Source organism: Macadamia integrifolia, chromosome 9 (assembly GCF_013358625.1).
Source record: "Macadamia integrifolia cultivar HAES 741 chromosome 9, SCU_Mint_v3, whole genome shotgun sequence".
NCBI lineage: Eukaryota > Viridiplantae > Streptophyta > Magnoliopsida > Proteales > Proteaceae > Macadamia > Macadamia integrifolia.
The window spans coordinates 9,916,096-9,929,005 of NC_056565.1; positions in this window are offsets into that span (position 1 = coordinate 9,916,096).

Consider the following 12,910-nt stretch of genomic DNA (forward strand, 5'->3'; position numbering starts at 1 on the left):
GCATAGAAAGGTAACTTCTGTCGCAAGATTGAGGAGCATATCGTTAATGAGTCAAGCTGAGGGGCTCTTCTCGAGAAAATTCATTGAGGTTCCTCATTTTTTCCAATTGATTTTTGTATGAATTATGATTTTTGACGTTATTGTATTTGCTTCTTCTACAAAGATGTGCGTGCTACTGTTCCAAATGGTAGAAAGTGGGTATATACTTGCATAATGATTGGTTTTTAAATCTATTTTGTTGTAGTCCTTGGTATTGAATATAAGCATGTTTCTCTCGAATGGTCTTTAAATCAATATTTAGTTGAATATATTTTTCGACAGGATTAACTATAAGTCCAGGACATGGTTATGGATGAAGCGACACATAATATCCTTGGTTTGATGCCTTTTTTTTTTTTTTAATGAAATATTTCACCTTTTTTTATTTTTTATTTGTTAAAGGTCTAATTACTTTATCTTTGATACGTAAGGTTTACATAGTGATGCACATGGAATTATAAGGCTAGACATAGGATTGAGGAGGACATGGTTAATAAGGACTAGCAGAGCCTTGGAAGGGGTCTTCTTAAGGACATCAAACTCATCATTGTTTGTACATATCGTATTAATTTTTAGGTTTTGTTTGAATTTCTATCGATATATTGATCTTAAAGTTTGAATTGAACCATGGAATTTGTTTCCTCTTCAGGGTGAGTGTGGAATCTTGAATATCTAAGGTTGGAGTATCTTAAGATGTGTTTCCTAGTTTGAAATAGGGGGTTTCTTTCTTATTTTGCTTTCATGTGTATTTTATTAAGTACAATTATTTTTTAGATTTCTTTTGATATTATACTATGGTGTTCTTACTGGTGAAGTATTTGAATAATTGCTGCTTCAGGAATAAAGAAATATATAATTGGCTGCTCATTGATGCTGCAAAGATTGAGATTCCTTTCTCCTTTTTGTCCACTTCTACTATCCAATTTTATTTTGTTTATTGCTTTTGTAGATTAGGGACTCGTGATGTGGCACATGTGTACGAGTTGAGGTTTTTTTACCTTTATTATTTGCTTTATCACTTATTCAAATTATGTTTTACGTTATTGTGTTTGTATGCGTTCTACAAAGATTTCTTGGTGTAAAAAAGTACGTACATAATTGAAAAAATGAGTTCCCTCCCCTTTTTTCATTTCCAACTTATTAATTCTCATTCATTAATTTAATATAAGACAATATTTTGTAGTATTGTTTGAATCTGTGATTGCTTATTTTTTTCAAGGTTGGTATTGAGTCGAGGACATGGTTATACGTGAAGTCGTACGAAAGAGGTGGTTTATTCCATATTTTTCTTTGATGTGTATTACATTATTAACTACAATTATTTTGTGGAATCTATTTTGATATTATATTGTGGTATTCTTACTGATGAAGTATTTTACTTATTGGTGCTTCAGGAATGTCGTTGGAATAAAGAAAAATATCATGGCTGTTGGCTGATCTTGCAAAGATTGAGTTTCCTTTCTCATTTTCCTTGTTTATTTTCCTTTTTGTCCCCTTCTTCTACTCTCCAATTTTATTTTGTAACTTTATTGTTTTTGCAGATTAGGTGCTCGTGATGTGGCACATGTATACGAGTTAAGGTTTTTTACCTTTATTATTTGCTTTATCATTGCTTCAAATTATGTTTTACATGATTTTCTTTATACGTATTCTAGAAATATTTCTTGGTGTCTAAACTAGTAGGTAGATAATTTAAAAAATGAGTTCCCCCACTTTTCTTCCATCTCATTAATTCTAATTCATTAGTATTAATAGTAAGACATTCTTTTGTAGTACTGTTTAAATTTGCGATTGGTTATTCTTTTTTTCAAAGTTGGTTGTGAGTCTCAGACATGGTTATGGGTGTTGCGATACAAAATGTGGATATTTTTCATTAGTACCATTCATGTTGACCCTTTATTTCTATTTTTTATTTTTTGTTTTTGCCCTATTTAGTTAGTTTGTCATTTTTTACAATTGTCTTTTTGTACTGGCCTTCGAGGTCAGACTTTTAAGTGTCGACCATCAGAGACCTGTTGGCTCGGTCTTTCCTGGCTTTGAACGTAAGATCATTGGTGTCTGACTGAGATTTGGTTTTGTGTGCTTTAAAACATAAGGTCTTAGTTCATGCTAAGGCTCAGTTTTTTTGTGCCTTTAGAACCTTAGGTCTTTGATGGCGAGCTGTGGCTCGATCTTGTGCTCCTTAGATCGTAAAATCTTGAGGTGCCAAGCTAAGGTTCACACGTGCATCTTTGAACGTAAGGTCTTGAGGTGTCGATCTGTGGCTTAAACCTGTGTGCCTTAGAGCATAATGTCTTTAGGTTCCAAGCTAAAGCTCAGACTTGCAAGCATTAGAGTGTATGGTCTTTCGAGGTGCCAAGCCGAAGCTGGACTTACGTGCCTTGGTGCGTAAGGTTTTGAGGTACCAAGTTGAACCTCGGACTTGCGTGCCTTAGAGCATAAGGTGTGTAGTGCCTTAGAACGGTCCTTCTTTCCTAACAAATGAGGTCTTCTTTTGTCGACCAAGTCGGGTCGGTCTTTGTGTTCCTCATGGATGAGGTCTTTTTTTACCGACCATTGGGGCTGACCCTTCCTTTCTTAATGGATGAAGTCTTCTTTGGTTGGCTCGACCTTTCATCGTGGATGAAATCTTCTTTTGCTGACCAGTTCAGGTCGGCCTTTCTTTCGTCACGAATGAGGTCTTCTCTGGTCGACCATGTCAGGTCGACCATTCTTTTCTCACAGATGAAATCTTCTTTTGTTGATCAGTTCGGGTCGATGTTTCTTTTTCACGAATAAAGTCTTCTCTTGTTGTCCAATTCGGTCAGCTCGTCCTTTCCACGCGAATGAAATCTTTTATCGATGAGTTCGGGCCAGCCATTGTTTCATTGTAGATGAGGTCTTTTTTTATCGACTATTAGGGTTGGTTTGTCCTTTCCTCGTGGATGAAATATTCTTTTTCCGATCAGTTCAGGCCGGTCTTTCTTTCCTCACAGATAAGGTGTTCTTTTGCTTACCATTGGGGTGAGCTCATCCTTTCCTTGTGAGTGAAATCTTCTTTCGCCGACCAGTTAGGGTCGGCCTTTCTTTCCTCATGAAGAGTTCCTCTTGTCCACCATTGGGGTCGGCTCGTCCTTTCCTTATGGATGAGATCTTTTACCAGATCTTTTACCGACTAATTTGGGTCGACATTTTTTTCCTCACGAATGAGGTCTTCTTTTGTTGACCATGTCGGATCGGCCCTTCTTTCCTCAATTTTCCAACTATTGGGGTCGGCTTATCCTTTTCCTTGTGAATGAAATCTTCTTTTGCCGACCAGTTTGGGTCAGCCTTTCTTTCCTCACGAATGAGTTTCTCTTGTCTACCATTGGGGTCAACCTTTCTTTCCTGAGAATGAGGTCTTCTGTTGTCTACCATGTTGGATCGGCCCTTCTTTCCTCATTGTTTGCTGACCATTGGGGTTGGCTCCTCCTTTCCTTGTGAATGAAATCTTTTTTTTCCGACCAGTTAGGGTTGGCCTTTCTTTCCTTATGAATGAGTTCGTCTTGTCGACCATTGGGGTTGACTTGTCCTTTCCTCCTCGTTCTTTTTCCGACCCATTCATGTCTGCCTTTCTTTCGTCACGAATATGGTTTTACCTCGCCGGCCATGTTAAATCGACCATTCTTTCTCCATAGACGAAGTCTTCTTTGGCCGACCAGTTTAGATCGGGGTATTTTTTTCATGAATGAGGTCTTCTCTTAACTTCTAGTTCGGTGGCATGTCCTTTCCTCGCAGATGAGAGAGATCTTCTTTATTGATCAATTTGGGTCGGCCTTGCTTTCCTTAGAAATGAGTTCTCTTGCCGACCATGTCGAGTTGGCCCTTCTTTCCTTACATATGAGCTCTTCTTTTACTGACTATTGGGGTCAGCTTCCGCATAGGACATGGATAAAATCTTCTTTTGACGATCCGTTTGGCCCTTTTCCTTTCCTTGTGGATAAAATCTTCTTTTGACAATACATTCAAGCCGACCTTTCTTTCCTCACGGATAAGGTGTTCTTTTGTCGACCATTGGGGTCAGCTCGTCCTTTCCTTGTGAATGAAATCTTCCTTTGCCGATTAGTTATGGTCGGCCTTTCTTTCCTCACGAATGAGTTCCTTTTGTCGACCATTGGGTTCGGCTTGTCCTTTCCTTGTGGATGAGATCTTTTACTAATCAATTTGGGTCAACATTTCTTTCCTCACGAATGAGGTCTTCTTTTATCGATCATGTTGGATCGGCTCCTCTTTCCTTATAGTTTACCGACATTGGGGTTGGCTTGCACATTCCTCACTGATGAAATTTTCTTTTTCCGAACTGTACGGGTTGGCTTTTCTTTCCTCATGAATGAGGTCTTCACTTGCCGAACATTTTGGGTCGGCCCTTTGGTCTCGAGGACTTTTCGTGTTCATTATGGATGAACTTCTAACCTTATTAATACTTCAACTAGAAATCTTATGAAAATTTTGTCTTAGTCTTGCTCGGCACAGACTCCATATTGATTTATCTTTCTGTTGAATACTAGTATTCGATGTGAGGTGGCTAGGTCCTTCGATGATGGTCAAACTGATTGATTTGAATATTAAAGTCCTTGGCTTGATTGGCTACAAATATCTTAGGTGTTATGACTGCAAGTATTGACCTCTGTACTGATGACAACATTTTTATATAATTCCTCAAGAATTTTGCACAATGTCAGGAGCCCCGATGCTTTGACCTTATCATTAGGAAAGATTTGTTCATTTTTTTCTATTTGCTCAAATTTTCGTTCTGACCAATCCTTGCTTTAAAATTTAGTTTGAACTCATCTTGGAGTTTTTCTTTCTTTGCTATTAAGTATGAGTTAGCCATGTTGAGGATGTGGAGTGTTTGCTTCTTTTTTTCCCTTTGATTGTGAGCTACATACTTTTAAGATGGTAGAAGTTCATTTGCGTGCAAGAAGTTGTGCTGATTTCTTCCTTCTCATAATCAATCGTGGATTTTCTAATTTGATCCTTGACATCTGAAGTTTAACTTCAAATTTAGGGGACTGGTTGTTTGGATAGCCCACTCAACCAGCCAAGGCCGCCTCCCTATATAGCTCTTGTATCAGCCTAGCGTCCCTATACACCCTTGTATCAGCCATATGGCAGGGCAGGTGGTGCTTGAGTTTTCTGGACAAGTAGAGTGTAGGGGCCCTATCCATGTATCACGTTTCAGCTCAAATGGAGTATGCCAGGTGGTGGAATATAGCTTTGAGCATCTATTGAATAGTCAAACTGTCAAAGTATGATGGATAAATTATTGATTTTTGCTTTGAAGTTATGGCCTATCCAGACCTAAATCCTGTGTCCTATGCTCAGACTTGTCAAATCACTCACGTGGTACAATCCGGTGGGCCCTATAGGAACCATCCCTGGGGGGCTGTCTGAAAAACTTGTGCTTTGTGTTACTTTTTGAAGAGAGTGCTTTTGAAGGGGGGGTGCACCTCAATCATTTGTTTCCTACATCATTGCTTGATCAAGATATTTCTTCGCACTATTTTGTAGTGCCATTTCCATTTTTGTACCTCTTTCAGTTTGGTTGTCCTTGTCTGTCTACACCTTGGTGCAATTAATTGCATATTGTATGGACTTTTAAGCTTTGTACTACTTTTTCATATTCTAAAATGATAGAGTTCTTTCCAGAACATGATAATTCCACATTTGGGATGCCAACTACTAAAGATCAAAGTGTTGTCATGCACTTTGATGGTGCTGTTGAATGCACTGTGGATCTCAATGTAAAGAAGGCATCAATTCCAGTTCCTTGACAGTTATAGTCCATTAAAGGCTTCATCAGATCTTGCAGGTATCAACCATAAGGAGGTTTCCAGCCCACTTATTCAAGGTGGAGGTCCATTTAGACTTATTCAAGATTATGCGTCTGATGATGACAGTTTTAAGGATGATGAGACTTTTCTTGAAAATGTCAGTCCTATAAAGGTTTTGGAATGTGCTGCCGACGGTGCTACAAGTTCTTGCAAGGATACAGGGACTGGTTTGGATGTAAATGTAGACTCTAGGATGACTGAAAAGGGAGTTAAATTGTTCAATGTGTCCATTGTGATATATCCTATAAAAGTGCCAGCTATTTCCCTGGTGTAGACTCCAGGTTGAGTTTCATCCTCGATCTTTCCCTCCAATGGAGGAGCCTTATAGTCCTCCTCTTCATTTTGGTACACCCGCGAAGGTTGATTCAGCAAGATACACATCAAGTTTATTGGAGAGCAATAAGCTAGCTTGCTTATCTGATCTTGGAGGATAAAAAATTTCAGACACAACTCATTATAACCCATTTGCATCCACATTTGAACAGCCACCTGGAGGTTCAAAGTTCAGTTCGAGTTTTTTCAGGCGTGAATTAGAGACAAACTACAGTGGCAACTATGGAACTTCTTTTGGTCTGAGCCATGTTCGAGTGGATGGGCAGGGTGTTGTTAGGCTTGGGTCAAAGCAGGCAGCTTCACCAATGGATTCTTGTAGGCCTAGAGGGCAGATTTTACCCAGGGCTGATGATTCTTTGTTGGCTCTGATCATGTACACCCAAGGGATGTTCCGGTGTAAACTTTTTCTGGCACCCGGTTTCAGAATGTGAGAGTAAACGGCTGTTGACTAGTATGATCCATTATTTGACAGTATTGAGCCTTCTTCAAACACATCGAAGAAGTTTGGCCGTGTTCAAGAACGACATCTCAACAGTGATGTTAGTAGGCCTGTTTCTGCCCTTGTGGCTGGTGACTTAGACCTGGTATCAAGACTTACTGGATCACATAAGCCTTTGGATAAAGCTGAAAACAATAAGCAGAATGAAGTTGTAGCTGCTGAGGCTGTAACCAAGTCTTCAGAAAACGATGAGTTTGGTGAGACAATAGAAGTGGATGCTGTGGAGAGTGGGATCCCTCAGCCAGGGGATGGGAAGAACTGGAGTCCAGGTAGTCCAAATGTGGCCATAGGAGATGTTGAAATTGACATGGTTCGGAGCCCAGGGAAGAGCAAGAAGAGCAAGGATTCCAGGTCTATGAAGCTCTTCAAGAGTGCCATTGCTGATTTTGTAAAGGAGGTTTTGAAGCCATCATGGCGACAAGGTAACTTGAGCAAGGAAGCTTTCAAGACTATTATTGTCAAGAAAACTATTGATTAAGGTATCTGGCGCTATGAAGAGCCACCAAATACCCAAGTCCGAGGCAAAAACAAATCAGTATGTCGAGTCCTCCCAGCGAAAGCTTACTAAACTTGTGATGGTAAGTGATCCTTTTCCCATCTTTTCATTTCCTGATTAAATTATGAACTAGGTCTTGCAACAAAATGTGGGTTTATTGCCTGCCCTATGGTTACTACTAATACACATGCAAGGGGTTGATTCACTTGCATGCTTTACTGCATACATGCTTTCATGGAGTACTGTGTGTTGGATTTATGGGCTAAATTAATTATTCGGGTTGATTAAATGGGTGAGAGTCAAATTGCATGAACCGGTTCGGTCCACTCTCAAGCTTAGGGATATGCTGGCTCAACCCATTGTGGTTTAGGGTTTTGAGTGCAGGACAGTATTATAAATACTAGATTTTGGGTCCCTACAACCATTATTCACTCTTCCCCACTTTACCACTAAAGTGAGAGAACCAAGGAGGTTTAAGGGGTTGTAGAAGATCCATAGCCAAGCCAAGAGAGCGAAAGTGGGAGTGACCAACATCAATCATCTTCAACATACTTGGTGAAAGGTACAAATCGATCATCTATAATTTTATTAGATTCGTGTTCTTGTTTTTCCTGTGTGGTTTCCTCCATAGGGTTTCAATCTCAAACCCATAGGGAGTTCTAACAATTGGTATCAGAGCAGACCACATGGGACAAGAATCGATTGAATTTTTCTTGTACATGAAGATTTTGATTATTACTTAAAACCTGATTTGATTAAAAATCATGAAAATCATAAAAATCATAATTTTACCATCACTTAAAGATCCTTTATGGAAAAACTTTCTTCACGAAAGTTGTAGATCACGAGAATACGGTCGCGGCGGTATGCCGCAAGTCACCGGAAACATCCGTACGCGCCGGCACGCGCCACCGGAAACCGGCTGCCGGAGGAGAGAGAAAAAAAATTCAAAAAAAAAAAACGGCGGCGAGGCATCGCCGGTTCAACTCGAAAACCCTACCGATTCGAACCGGTGACACAGTGGGTCAACTCATATGTACTATTTGACTCGGTCAAAGGTTGACCGGGTCGTTGACCAATTGACCCGAATTTGACCCGGAATTCATATGGCCGAACCGGTTGGTCTTGATTGATTTAAAAAAAAAAAGGCTTGTTTGGTTTTTGTTCATTTTGGGTTTTTATTTAAACTACTTTAAATTTCATTTAAAGGTTCGTTTTAAGGCCAAATTGAAATCTGTTTTTTGCGTTGGATTCCTTGTTTCGGGCCACATTTAATGATCTAATTTTTAATATGACATGTTTATTTGAAATTTTATGTTGTATTTAGTTTCAATCATTGAAACAAAATGGCATAAATCAATGCTTTGAAAAATATATATGTTATTGGTTACCATGAAATTGAGAAATTTTTTTTTAAATAAAGATATGTTAATATGGAAAAGGGTGTAAGCTTCCGCTCATTCTTAGTTGCAAAGTAATTTTGCTTTAGGAAACCATGAAATGATGAGGTGGAATCCACCAAAGTGGTACATCTTATTATTTCATGATTTTCCACAGGGTAGCAATGTAGGTGACATTTGCCCAAAGGTGATGTCACCAAAGTTAAGAAAATGACAGTAACCTAGAGGTTCCTAAGCCCAAAGGTGAGGGGATTTCAAAAGTTATTGTTCTTTTCACAGTAAATATGAATTTACAAGAGAATCAGTGCATTCTTAGCCCAAAGGATAGGAATGTAGTTACAGTTGTGACTTTTGTATGGTTATTGTTGTCCTAGTGACATTTATATGTATGTTTTGAACATAAAGATATACATCTCCAATGGGAAAGATATGATAGAACTGAGTGAAACCCACCAAAGTGGTACATTTAGTTCGATTATATCTTCTCCAACAGTAAAGGTGATACTTTCCCAAAGGTTATGTCATCAAGGTTTGAGGATAATCATCCACATTTCAGAAAGGGACATTGAATTTGGAGTTCTTTTGCCCAAAGGTGATTGAATTCCAAAGTTAGTGTTGCTTTCACAGTTAAAAGAAGAATATAAGAGCATCAACTAATTCCTGTCCCAAAGGATAGGGATATATTTTTAGTTGTAACTCTTATTTAAAATATATTGATGGTATTACATGCTTTTATATTATGGTTTATATTTTGATATTTGGCATGTATTGTGTTGTTGGTACTGCTGTAGTAAGATGGACATTCCCTCAAGTTATGTATCTTCCATCCCAATACTCACTGGTAATAACTATCAAAAGTGGGTAGAGGAATTAGAATTGCATTTAGGTCTTCTTGACTTAGACTTGGCACTTAGGGAGCCTAAACCTGAGCCTCTCACAGACTCGAGCAGAAGTGCTGAAAGGACCAAGTTTAAGAAATGGACTTAAGCAAACAGAAAGTGCATACTGGTTTTAAAAAAGGCAGTTCCTGAAATTATACGTGGGAACATAGAGATCAAAGACACTGCAAAAGAATTCATGAATGCTATTAAAGTTAGATTTCAACACAACAAGAAAGCTGAGAAAACCACATTGATGACCAGGCTAATGAATACAAGGTATGATGGATGTGGGAGTGTTAGAGAATACATTTTGGGTGTAGCTAAACTTAAGGATCTTGAAATACAGATCGATGAAGAATATATTGTACACATTGCACTGAATACCCTCCATAGTCAGTATAAGGTTATCCAATCTACTACATTGCACTTAAGGATGATTGGAGCCTAAATGAGCTCATTTCCATTTGCACTCAAGAGGAAAAAAAATTGAAGCAAACTAGGTTTGAGAGTGCACATGCAACTTTCCACAAGGGATCTTCTGGTGGACCAAGCAGAAGGAACAAAAATTTAAGAGGAGGAATTCTGGGGTTGATAAGCAGGATGATACTAAGAAAGGGTGAGGTAGACTGATCATCAGCAATTGAGAGCAAGTAAAATTTGGTCCCATCAAGTAGTTAGGATTTTTTTACATATAGTTATTTGAAATGCTTGATTAGTGGGAGCTCTGGTTTTGTTTAGTATTTGTTTATGTTTTGAACCTTAGCCCGTATGTTTTGGGGCACAGTTTGATGAATTATGGTTAAGTTTTAGCATTGACATTATGCACAGTTATTTCTTGAAATATTTGGTTTATGATTTCATTTGAAAATGTTTTTATAGGCAGTAATTGTCTTAGTTATAGGCAATATTTTGCTACAGTTCAAAAGGTAATGTTTGTCACATTTTAAGAGAGCATTTGTCACAGTTCATAGGCAATATTTGCCACAGTTTGCAGGCGAAAGGCCACAGTTAGATATTAACCACAGATCAAAGGCGATTTGCCACAGTGAAGGATAATATCTCAGTTAAGGACCTACATAGAATGACAATAGTGTAATTTGAGGATATGTCAATATTTCTATGATGGTATCCCACATAGATTCGTGTTATGAAACTTACTTATGTTTGTAATAACAGAAAGTTGTATGCCGTATATTGAGGTGTGTCTTCTGCTGTTATTCGATGTGAGTGGTTTTTCAACTGAATCACAGTAAGAGTGGTTAATGTAATAAGATTCTATGGCCACACAAATTTAAAAGACATCCTTATAATTACTGTAGCCCAAGTGGGAGATTGTTGGATTTATGGGCTAAATTAATTATTCGGGTTAATTAAATAGGTGATAGTCAAATTGCATGAACCGGTTCGGTCCACTCTCAAGCTTAGGGATATGCTGGGTCAACCCATTGTGCTTTAGGGTTTTGAGTGCATGACAGTATTATAAATACTAGGTTTTGGGTCCCTACAGCCATTATTCACTATTCCCCACTTTATCACTAAAGTGAGAGAACCAAGGAGGTTTAAGGGGCTGTAGAAGATCCATAGCCAAGCCAAGAGAGCGAAAGTGGGAGTGACCAACATCAATCATCTTCAACATACTAGGTGAAATGTACAAATCGATCCTCCATAATTTTATTAGATTAGTATTCTTATTTTTCCTGTGTGGTTTCCTCAATATGGTTTCAAACTCAAACCCATAGGGAGTTCTAACACTCTCGTCCTTGTTGTTTCTGTTCACTGCTCACCATTTCCAACCCTTGCTCGCCATTTTCAACCTCCATCGCCATCCAGCAAGCTATTGCACTAATCCGCTGTATCGTTCAACCCATCGCACATCTAGGCTTCTTGAAATCACAATTTTGAAGCAATCGATGATCTCTTTTACGTATCTTTTTGCTATTTATTATTGAGAAATTTTCAGTTCAATGTAAAATGTTGTTTTCCATTTCTGGTAAACTATATCTCTGTTTTACTTTTATCTGCTGGGAGATTCAGATCTGGAGATCTGGAGATCATGAAGCTTTTGACAACCTCTATGATATCTGTGATTTTCTAATTGATTTCTTTCAGAGAGAAAGGTTAGAAGAGAAAGAACTCCAAATGTTGATTGAAGAAATGATTTGAGATTTCTCTGTTTTATGCTCAGACACATTCAACAAATGCAGAAAGAAAAATCTTCCACTGATGATGGCTTCAGTCCTTCTGCTTCACCAGCATCGCAATATGAAGGCTTCAGTTTCACTTCTTTCGGTTCCTCTTCATTCTCTACGAAAACACCTCCCTCGAACTCCGTGTCACTAAGCCCCTCTGGTTGCTCCTGCAACAAAGATAGAAACGAAATAGCCACAGAGAGTCAACTCTACCTCGCTCGTCTCACCTTAGAATACGACCAACTGGTTGATCGGTACCGTTTGCACCTAACCGCTACAATCTTCTTCAACCCTTCTCTGAGCTTCACCGCCCTTCCTCTGTGCACCAACCCACTCTGCCCCTAGTCCTCCATCACACCCCCTCCTTCTCCGTTAACAGTGGGGATGAAACCGAGTTGCAAAAAGATGAGGGGACCACCAATAGTTGGAGCAACCCCTCGACCATCAAGGCAGATGAAAGCTATGACAGAAATGAGAAACCCACGGTAGAAGTATATGTCACTGATGGAAACATGGGAGTAATGGACGACTTAGATTATTTATAAAATGATCAACGAATCAAATTAAATGTGGTGTTTGTAAATTGCGAGAGCTTAAGCACTGCTGCCACTCACCCGGTCACCCCTCATTTTTCACACATTACTCAAACAGTTAATCGTCATTTCATCATGTGTCAATGGACACTATGGACAACGGCACAGACTTGGAAGAGATGTCAACTGTGAAGCTAGGCCTAGAGGCGCCCCCCACCCTTCGCCGCGTGCACCCACTAATTTTGTCGGCGCTCTTCCTCCCACGGCTAATGAGACCCACAGTTACAATGCGTATTGCGCATGAGGCGTACACTAACGAATCAATTTATTGGCTCTCTAAGTCTCTACCACAACCCCGCCTAGATTCAAAATAAAAGTATTCGTTAACCGCCCGCTCTAATATGACACGTGCTTTCACTTAATTGGCCCGTCACAAGTCTTGATAAATCCAAAACTCCACGCTTCTATGTTCAATAAAAAATGACACTGACAGTAACAGTAAAGGTTTGTCATGTGAGGTCTCCCTCTACATCGTCGGATTGGAATCTATTTGACAATCTTCTTTCATTCACATTGGGCCCGCATCAGACACCATGAAAAGAAACACCACAATATCCGAATATTCTCACGGAAGAATCACTGGAAACGGAGGTCGGAGATGCGGGTCCAACGGCTCGCATAGCCCTTG